Source organism: Nerophis lumbriciformis, unplaced genomic scaffold, assembly GCF_033978685.3.
Source record: "Nerophis lumbriciformis unplaced genomic scaffold, RoL_Nlum_v2.1 HiC_scaffold_41, whole genome shotgun sequence".
Lineage (NCBI taxonomy): Eukaryota > Metazoa > Chordata > Actinopteri > Syngnathiformes > Syngnathidae > Nerophis > Nerophis lumbriciformis.
Genome location: NW_027316583.1, coordinates 282,812 through 290,000, shown reverse-complemented (window position 1 = coordinate 290,000; position 7,189 = coordinate 282,812).

The window sequence follows — 7,189 nt, the reverse complement described above, 5'->3', positions numbered from 1 at the left end:
TGTCCCTTTAAGAAGGCCGACGTGCTATGGTTCTCCACCTGGGTCAGGAAAGCAAAATTGTCCCTCTCCTCGCTGGAAGTCCAAAAAAAAGGCGTGAATTTGACTAAGTGCCTAGGAGCATTTCCCTTTAAGAAGGCCGACGTGCTATGGTTCTCCACCTGGGTCAGGAAAGCAAAATTGTCCCTCTCCTCGCTGGAAGTCCAAAAAAAAGGCGTAAATTTGACTAAGTGCCTAGGAGGATGTCCCTTTAAGAAGGCCGACGTGCTATGGTTCTCCACCTGGGTCAGGAAAGCAAAATTGTCCCTCTCCTCGCTGGAAGTCCAAAAAAAAGGCGGAAATTTGACTAAGTGCCTAGGAGGATGTCCCTTAAAGAAGGCCGACGTGCTATGGTTCTCCACCTGGGTCTGGAACGCCAAATTAGTCCCTCTCCTCGCTGGAAGTCCAAAAAAAAGGCGGAAATTTGACTAAGTGCCTAGGAGGATGTCCCTTTAAGAAGGCCGACGTGCTATGGTTCTCCACCCGGGTCCGGAACTCAAAATTAGTCCCTCTCCTAGTTGGAAGTCATCAAAAAAAGGCGGAAATTTGACTAAGTGCCATCATTTTAGAGTACCAGGACTATAGTGGGGGAATTGGAGCCCTCTGGTGGACACTCGCTGCAAATGCACCCTGAATTAAAGACATTATTTCCAGTTCTTTTGGGGCCCTATTTTCAGGCGTAAATTTGACTAAGTGTCTAGGGGCATGTCCCTTTAAGAAGGCCGACCTGCTATGGTTCTCCACCTGGGTCTGGAACGCCAAATTAGTCCCTCTCCTCGCTGGAAGTCCAAAAAAAAGGCGTGAATTTGACTAAGTGCCTAGGAGGATGTCCCTTTAAGAAGGCCGACGTGCTATGGTTCTCCACCTGGGTCAGGAAAGCAAAATTGTCCCTCTCCTCGCTGGAAGTCCAAAAAAAAGGCGTGAATTTGACTAAGTGCCTAGGAGGATGTCCCTTTAAGAAGGCCGACGTGCTATGGTTCTCCACCTGGGTCAGGAAAGCAAAATTGTCCCTCTCCTCGCTGGAAGTCCAAAAAAAAAAGGTGTAAATTTGACTAAGTGTCTAGGAGCATTTCCCTTTAAGAAGGCCGACCTGCTATGGTTCTCCACCTGGGTCAGGAACGCCAAATTGTCCCTCTCCTCGCTGGAAGTCCAAAAAAAAGGCGTGAATTTGACTAAGTGCCTAGGAGCATTTCCCTTTAAGAAGGCCGACGTGCTATGGTTCTCCACCCGGGTACGGAAAGCAAAATTAGTCCCTCTCCTCGCTGGAAGTCCAAAAAAAAGGCGTAAATTTGACTAAGTGCCTAGGAGGATGTCCCTTTAAGAAGGCCGACGTGCTATGGTTCTCCACCCGGGTCCGGAACTCAAAATGAGTCCCTCTCCTAGTTGGAAGTCATCAAAAAAAGGCGGAAATTTGACTAAGTGTCATTATTTTAGAGTACCAGGCCTCTATAGAAAAGTTTGGTTTTTTGTCTATGTGTCATCATTTTAGAGTACCAGGCCTCTATAGAAAAGTTTGGTTTTTTGTCTATGTGTCATCATTTTAGAGTACCAGGGCTCTATAGAAAAGTTTGGTAAATTTGACTAAGTGTCTAGGAGCATTTCCCTTTAAGAAGGCCGACCTGCTATGGTTCTCCACCTGGGTCTGGAACGCAAAATTAGTCCCTCTCCTAGCTGGAAGTCCAAAAAAAAAGGCGTGAATTTGACTAAGTGTCTAGGAGGATGTCCCCTTAAGAAGGCCGACGTGCCTTGGTTCTCTACCTGGGTACGGGACGCCATATTAGTCCCTCTCCTCGCTGGAAGTCCAAAAAAAAGGCGTGAATTTGACTAAGTGTCTAGGAGCATTTCCCTTTAAGAAGGCCGGCCTGCTATGGTTCTCCACCTGGGTCCGGAAAGCAAAATTAGTCCCTCTCCTCGCTGGAAGTCCAAAAAAAAGGCGTGAATTTGACTAAGTGCCTAGGAGGATGTCCCTTTAAGAAGGCCGACGTGCTATGGTCCTCCACCTGGGTCAGGAACGCAAAATTGTCCCTCTCCTCGCTGGAAGTCCAAAAAAAAGGCGTGAATTTGACTAAGTGCCTAGGAGGATGTCCCTTTAAGAAGGCCGACGTGCTATGGTTCTCCACCTGGGTCAGGAAAGCAAAATTGTCCCTCTCCTCGCTGGAAGTCCAAAAAAAAAAGGTGTAAATTTGACTAAGTGTCTAGGAGCATTTCCCTTTAAGAAGGCCGACCTGCTATGGTTCTCCACCTGGGTCAGGAACGCCAAATTGTCCCTCTCCTCGCTGGAAGTCCAAAAAAAAGGCGTGAATTTGACTAAGTGCCTAGGAGCATTTCCCTTTAAGAAGGCCGACGTGCTATGGTTCTCCACCTGGGTCAGGAAAGCAAAATTGTCCCTCTCCTCGCTGGAAGTCCAAAAAAAAGGCGTGAATTTGACTAAGTGCCTAGGAGCATTTCCCTTTAAGAAGGCCGACGTGCTATGGTTCTCCACCTGGGTCAGGAAAGCAAAATTGTCCCTCTCCTCGCTGGAAGTCCAAAAAAAAGGCGTGAATTTGACTAAGTGTCTAGGAGCATTTCCCTTTAAGAAGGCCGACGTGCTATGGTTCTCCACCTGGGTCAGGAAAGCAAAATTGTCCCTCTCCTCGCTGGAAGTCCAAAAAAAAGGCGTAAATTTGACTAAGTGCCTAGGAGGATGTCCCTTTAAGAAGGCCGACGTGCTATGGTTCTCCACCTGGGTCAGGAAAGCAAAATTGTCCCTCTCCTCGCTGGAAGTCCAAAAAAAAGGCGTAAATTTGACTAAGTGCCTAGGAGGATGTCCCTTAAAGAAGGCCGACGTGCTATGGTTCTCCACCTGGGTCTGGAACGCCAAATTAGTCCCTCTCCTCGCTGGAAGTCCAAAAAAAAGGCGGAAATTTGACTAAGTGCCTAGGAGGATGTCCCTTTAAGAAGGCCGACGTGCTATGGTTCTCCACCCGGGTCCGGAACTCAAAATTAGTCCCTCTCCTAGTTGGAAGTCATCAAAAAAAGGCGGAAATTTGACTAAGTGCCATCATTTTAGAGTACCAGGACTATAGCTGGGGAATTGGAGCCCTCTGGTGGACACTCGCTGCAAATGCACCCTGAATTAAACACATTATTTCCAGTTCTTTTGGGGCCCTATTTTCAGACGTTGTGGAGCCCTCCAGTGGACTCCCGCCTCCAATGCACCCCCATAATTATAGACATCACCCCCCAAATTAAAGACATTATTTCCAGTTCTTTTGGGCCCCTATTTTCAGCCGGTTTGGCGTATTTCCTTGACGCCGGGGAGTCCTACAGGTGTTCCCGGGGAATGAGAGGCCTTTTGTGGGCCAGAAAGAGTGGGGAACCCTTGGAGCCCCTATTTTCAGACAGTTTGGCTTATTTCGGTGACGCCGGGGCGTCCATCAGGTCTTCCCGGGGAATGAGAGGCCTTTTGTGGCCATATGTCAACAAAAGAGTGGGGAAATGGAGCCCTCCGGTGGACTCCCGCTGCAAATGCACCCCCCAAATTAAATACATTAATTCCAGGCCTTTTGGGGCCCTATATTCAGACGGTGTGGAGCCCTCCAGTGGACTCCCGCCTCCAATGCACCCCCATAATTATAGACATCACCCCCCAAATTAAACACATTATTTCCAGTTCTTTTGGGCCCCTATTTTCAGACGGTTTGGCGTGTTTCCTTGACGCCGGGGAGTCCTACAGGTGTTCCCGGGGAATGAGAGGCCTTTTGTGGGCCAGAAAGAGTGGGGAACCCTTGGAGCCCCTATTTTCAGACAGTTTGCCGTATTTCGGTGACGCCGGGGCGTCCATCAGGTCTTCCCGGGGAATGTGAGGCCTTTCGTGGGCCATATTTTCAGACAGATTGGCCTGTTTCAGTGACGCCGAGGCGTCCATCAGGTCTTCCCGGGGAGTGTGAGGCCTTTTGGGGCCCTATTTTCAGACAGAAAAAAAAGAAAAGTAACCCTTACACTACAAAGGACAGCGGGGAAACGCCCCCCCAGCAAAGTCACAGGGGAAGTGGGGTAGACAAGTGGAGAGTGTCTGGGGAAAAGTCCACAAAATGATCAAAAATCACACACAGGTACGAGTGCCACAAGTCCCGCCGCGTCCCACCCGAGTCCGAGGTGCCCCCCGCATGCCCAAAACGCACCCAGCAAAGGCGCACTGTGAGTGGGGAAGAAAAGTTGGAAAAGTGGGCAAAAGTCCGGAAAAATGACCAAAAACCACACCCAGGTTAGAGCCCCACACGTCCTGCAGTCGCACCCGAGTCCTGGGATGCCCAACATGTCCAAAAAAATCAAAAAAAGCCCAAAAAATCAAAAAAATCCCCGGGCCGTATCTTGGACGCCGGCGTACCGCGTTCGGCCCTCGTGCCGTAGTTTGGCGACCGATTGTAAAAATTTGCCGCGACCGGCTAGTTTTTTTCCTTGGAGTAAATAGAGAGTAGATCCAGCAGGAAATATGCACTATAAACAAAGAGAGGGAGTTTGGAGGGGGGCAAAAACGCCCTCTTGGAACTTTTGCAGCAGCACACATCAAACTAGCGGGGAGAAGGCATGCATAGCAAAAGGCCACGAAATGATCCAAAATCACACCCAGGTTCGAGTCCCACAAGTCCCGCCGCGTTCCACCAGGGTTCCGGGGTGCCTGACATGTCCACGACGCACCCAGCAAAGGCGCACTGTGATTGGGAAGAAAAGTTGGGAAAGTGGGCAAAAGTCCCGAATTTTATCCAAAATTATACCCAGGTTCGAGTCCCACAAGTCCCGCCGCGTTCCACCAGTGTCTCGGGGTGCCTACAATGTCCACAACGCACCCAGCAAAGGCATCACACCCAGGTTCGAGTCCCACAAGTCCCGCCGCGTTCCACCAGGGTTCCGGGGTGCCTACAATGTCCACAACTTACCCAGCAAAGGCGCACTGTGATTGGGAAGAAAAGTTGGGAAAGTGGGCAAAAGTCCCGAATTTGGTCCAAAATCACACCCAGGTTCGAGTCCCACAAGTCCCGCCGCGTTCCACCAGGGTTCCGGGGTGCCTACAATGTCCACGACGCACCCAGCAAAGGCGCACTGTGATTGGGAAGAAAAGTTGGGAAAGTGGGCAAAAGTCCCGAATTTGGTCCAAAATCACACCCAGGTTCGAGTCCCACAAGTCCCGCCGCGTTCCACCAGTGTCTCGGGGTGCCTACAATGTCCACAACTTACCCAGCAAAGGCGCACTGTGATTGGGAAGAAAAGTTGGGAAAGTGGGCAAAAGTCCCGAATTTGGTCCAAAATCACACCCAGGTTCGAGTCCCACAAGTCCCGCCGCGTTCCACCAGGGTTCCGGGGGTGCCTGGCATGTCCACAACTTACCCAGCAAAGGCGCACTGTGATTGGGAAGAAAAGTTGGGAAAGTGGGCAAAAGTCCCGAATTTGGTCCAAAATCACACCCAGGTTCGAGCCCCACAAGTCCCGCCGCGTTCCACCAGTGTCTCGGGGTGCCTACAATGTCCACAACTTACCCAGCAAAGGCGCACTGTGATTGGGAAGAAAAGTTGGGAAAGTGGGCAAAAGTCCCGAATTTGGTCCAAAATCACACCCAGGTTCGAGTCCCACAAGTCCCGCCGCGTTCCACCAGGGTTCCGGGGTGCCTACAATGTCCACAACGCACCCAGCAAAGGCGCACTGTGATTGGGAAGAAAAGTTGGGAAAGTGGGCAAAAGTCCCGAATTTGATCCAAAATCACACCCAGGTTCGAGTCCCACAAGTCCCGCCGCGTTCCACCAGTGTCTCGGGGTGCCTACAATGTCCACAACGCACCCAGCAAAGGCGCACTGTGATTGGGAAGAAAAGTTGGGAAAGTGGGCAAAAGTCCCGAATTTGGTCCAAAATCACACCCAGGTTCGAGTCCCACAAGTCCCGCCGCGTTCCACCAGGGTTCCGGGGGTGCCTGGCATGTCCACAACTTACCCAGCAAAGGCGCACTGTGATTGGGAAGAAAAGTTGGGAAAGTGGGCAAAAGTCCCGAATTTGGTCCAAAATCACACCCAGGTTCGAGCCCCACAAGTCCCGCCGCGTTCCACCAGTGTCTCGGGGTGCCTACAATGTCCACAACTTACCCAGCAAAGGCGCACTGTGATTGGGAAGAAAAGTTGGGAAAGTGGGCAAAAGTCCCGAATTTGGTCCAAAATCACACCCAGGTTCGAGTCCCACAAGTCCCGCCGCGTTCCACCAGGGTTCCGGGGTGCCTACAATGTCCACAACGCACCCAGCAAAGGCGCACTGTGATTGGGAAGAAAAGTTGGGAAAGTGGGCAAAAGTCCCGAATTTGATCCAAAATCACACCCAGGTTCGAGTCCCACAAGTCCCGCCGCGTTCCACCAGTGTCTCGGGGTGCCTACAATGTCCACAACGCACCCAGCAAAGGCGCACTGTGATTGGGAAGAAAAGTTGGGAAAGTGGGCAAAAGTCCCGAATTTGGTCCAAAATCACACCCAGGTTCGAGTCCCACAAGTCCCGCCGCGTTCCACCAGTGTCTCGGGGTGCCTACAATGTCCACGACGCACCCAGCAAAGGCGCACTGTGATTGGGAAGAAAAGTTGGGAAAGTGGGCAAAAGTCCCGAATTTGGTCCAAAATCACACCCAGGTTCGAGCCCCACAAGTCCCGCCGCGTTCCACCAGTGTCTCGGGGTGCCTACAATGTCCACGACGCACCCAGCAAAGGCGCACTGTGATTGGGAAGAAAAGTTGGGAAAGTGGGCAAAAGTCCCGAATTTGGTCCAAAATCACACCCAGGTTCGAGTCCCACAAGTCCCGCCGCGTTCCACCAGGGTTCCGGGGTGCCTACAATGTCCACAACGCACCCAGCAAAGGCGCACTGTGATTGGGAAGAAAAGTTGGGAAAGTGGGCAAAAGTCCCGAATTTGGTCCAAAATCACACCCAGGTTCGAGTCCCGCAAGTCCCGCCGCGTTCCACCAGTGTCTCGGGGTGCCTACAATGTCCACAACGCACCCAGCAAAGGCGCACTGTGATTGGGAAGAAAAGTTGGGAAAGTGGGCAAAAGTCCCGAATTTGGTCCAAAATCACACCCAGGTTCGAGCCCCACAAGTCCCGCCGCGTTCCACCAGTGTCTCGGGGTGCCTACAATGTCCACGACG